The sequence below is a fragment of the Saprolegnia parasitica genome (assembly GCF_000151545.1).
Source record: "Saprolegnia parasitica CBS 223.65 unplaced genomic scaffold supercont2.788, whole genome shotgun sequence".
Taxonomy (NCBI): domain Eukaryota; phylum Oomycota; class Saprolegniomycetes; order Saprolegniales; family Saprolegniaceae; genus Saprolegnia; species Saprolegnia parasitica.
The window spans coordinates 1-3303 of record NW_012157182.1 but is presented as its reverse complement, the minus strand read 5'-3'; the positions used below and the strand labels follow the sequence as shown (position 1 = coordinate 3303).

Genomic DNA, 3303 nt, shown 5'->3' with positions numbered 1-3303 from the left:
CAACGTTCATGGAGTTACTACGTCCTGTCAAGATGCAGATAGCACCTAGTCGACCACCTTTTGTCCAGTCGGTGGATTCCTGCTTCACATGCAGGAGGTGCGGGGTTCGAGCCCCGTAGGTGTTGTCCCTTTCTTCTCTTTCCCATTGGCGTTGGCATCGGAACCATCAAGTCACAGCTTGACATGGTAGCACTTGTTCTGAGTTCTGCATCCTGATTGGCCCAGAACGGAGGGGGCGCAGCCGAAATGGGTGCCAGGAGAGCACGCCACGCGCATGTGAGTGCTCACTCACCCTCCATCCTCATGGAGTGCCGATGAGTGCAGCCGGGGGGGGACTCACTCTCTCTTGTCCCATTCCTGTCGCTACCACCTAGTACGCGGCTGCCGATCTGCATACGATCTGACACTGGCCACTCTCCCCGATGAGAGCACTCCTCAGTAGAGTACCCAGGTGGGGAGGCTGTCAAGATGCAGATAGCACCTAGTCGACCACCTTTTGTCCAGTCGGTGGATTCCTGCTTCACATGCAGGAGGTGCGGGGTTCGAGCCCCGTAGGTGTTGTCCCTTTCTTCTCTTTCCCATTGGCGTTGGCATCGGAACCATCAAGTCACAGCTTGACACGTCCAGCGCCATCGCACCCTGTGAAGCGATTGGAACGAGAGGCTTGCAGCTCGCAATGCTCGAGCTTCCGCACTCGCAGTGATCTACTGTCACAACGCATGTGATGGTATTTATGCGTCCTCGTATGCCAGAGGCCGCAAAATGTCGAATCCTATGACGTGGCACTCGGAGAATGTCTCATTTTGGCGCAAACGTTCAGTCGTGTAAAAACAAGTGTAAAGGCGACCACGACAAGGCGAAACGCAGTGCTTTTACAAGAATGTATAACAACACAGAGCGCTGCTCATTGCGCAATTTGCGCTACAGGGCCGACCGCACGGCACCGCGTCGCACGGCAGGGCGGTCGCGAGCCGGTGTCCTGTCGACCGTGGACGGTGAAACTCGTGTGGCCGAGGTCCTTCTTTCGTCACACATCCCTGCAATGCAGGGTGTTGGCTTGACAGGTAAGCAAAAATCGCAGCGTCCTCATGCAGCATGCGAATTTGCTTGGGTCTGTGCCGTCGAGGATCGATAATGGCAGTATCAGTACCGAGTTGAGCAGCGTCGCAGCCATCGAGCATTGGCACTACGTGTACTGCCTTGGCGTAGGTGCATACATGCGTGCAAGAGGCTTGTCGCATCCGTAGTGGGTCGTGGACCACGACCCACTACGCCAGCAACCACGACTCGTGGTTGCTGGCGTCGATGCAGCCATCGCCGCCTAAGCGGTGAAAAGGCCATTGCTTTTACGTTGGGCGTCTACGCGCCGTGAGGTATGTAGTCAAAGAGACAAACGCTGACAGCGACAACCTCGGGCGTTCGTGCGAGGAGTGCGTACGAAGGCCTCGACCCTTGTCGCGCTCGTGGCGTTTCGAGACATCCGGATAAATAGCCGGATACCAAAAGCAAGGGCAATTCCAAAATGGCCACCAGGACGACGAGCTACGCCGCCGCAGCAGCAGTGGGCGCTGCGCGCGCCATCTCGTGGCGCAGACCCAAATGGCGCTCGTCTCGAGCGCCTCGCACTTGACGTCTTGCTGCTTGCACACGGCAGCCAGCACCGAGACGGTCGCGACGACATCACGAACCTCTCGCCCGCCGCGAACCTCTTGCTCGAGCTACCAACGATTGGAACTTCTCGGGCGGTCAACAACAGTACCCATGGTCCACGGCGTGCTTCGCCGGACCTCGTTCTTCCATATGTCGACGTGGCGCTGGTTCGCGTTTGGCACAAGGTACCACGCGTCTTTGACGCCACGCGAGTCTCACAGAATGACTAGGCTCCTGACTCGAACGAGGTTTCTCGTCTGCCGCTGTAGGTGGATTTCCTCCTCCATGTCGTGCTTATCCCAGGAAGAAGCATGCGCGCGCTCGTTCCGGACCAGCGCTATACAGCCTTCATAGGGCTTTTAAGCAGTGGCCTCTGCCGCTGACTAACCGCACGACGAAGGACACCGACGCGGCTCTCTACAATGAGCCGTCGTTCGCAGGTATCCGCACCTGCGCACGATCTTGCCGGCGCGTCATTCGACCGAGACGACGACGCTCTTCATAACCTTCTCGTGCTCTCGCACCAAGCGCTTGTCGTGCACGGCGCGGCCAAGGACGCCTTTGCGAGCGAGTGGACGCGCCTCAAGGCCTGGTTCGTGTCGTCCTCGCGCCGCCGGCTGCGATGTATGATGAGATGGTGCCGACGGTGCACGACCACGTCGACGGACTTTTTATGTGGTGCCGAGTCTCACGGACGCGTACCTCGAGACCGAGCTCTCCACCTCGAGCGCGCGCGTGCTCTTACGACGCTCCGAGTTTGCCGGCGACGACCAAAAAGGTCCAGTACACCAAGCAGAAGCTCCAAACGCTTCGGTAGCAAAGAAACTGCGCGGTCGCTTGGGCGAGGCCAAACACCTCGTGGCGCGCACGGCGCCGAGGCGTTCCAACCTGCGCTGCTGCACTTGGTGGCGCCGATTCTGGCGCTTCTGCCGAGCCCGATGTTTGCGGACGTTGCCTTCCGCGGCCTCACGCACCTCGGCAAGTGCGTCATGCCCACAAACCTCCACGCACATGGTCCGATCTCACATCGGCCCTGCACATTGGCTGCGGTATCTCGCCCGAGACGGTCGACCAGCTCAACGAGAACATCTTTGAGCGTTTCTTTGGACTTCTCTCGACCAACATCGTTCGCTCAACTAGGTGGACGACTACCATTTGCTAACGCGCTGTACATGTACATGGTGTTCCTGATCTTTCGCACATTCTTGATGGCGTGCCAGCAGTATGTGCTGCCGCTCGTTGCTGTTCACGCCAAGATGATCTGTCAATAAGTCGAGCTCGAGGTCGGCGGCCCAGCGCTCGCTGCGCACGCTCGCGGTCACGCAGGTCTGGATCGAGCACAATGCCAAGGAGGAGATCCTGGCGTCGACCAACCGACGTTGTTTAGCAGCAGATCCCCGCCGGCGCGTCTTTGTTGTTAAACGTGTGCGCGCTAATCGTCGACGACCTTGGCTTGCGCTCGACGCTCGTGCAGGCTTGTCCTGCGTGCTCAAGGCGACGCTCGCCAAGGTCGAAGCGCAATTTGACGACCAAGACGAGGACTGGTGTCGACTTGACACCGATGCTCTTGATGATTCTGTCAGTCACTCGTTTTGACAAGGGCGCAGAAAACAAAACGCTGGCCGAAGCCATTTGGCCTCTCTCGTATGCAGT

The 3303-nt window shown here is 58.5% G+C and overlaps 2 non-coding genes across 2 annotated transcripts; both read left to right on the top strand.

Moving 5' to 3' along the window:
- The first annotated feature begins 52 nt into the window (after positions 1 to 52).
- On the top strand, positions 53 to 125 carry SPRG_30227. Its single transcript has one exon. It is a non-coding gene; the product is annotated as a tRNA-Val (tRNA).
- Positions 126 to 488: 363 nt separating this feature from the next.
- On the top strand, positions 489 to 561 carry SPRG_30226. The gene has a single exon. It is a non-coding gene; the product is annotated as a tRNA-Val (tRNA).
- Positions 562 to 3303: the final 2742 nt, after the last annotated feature.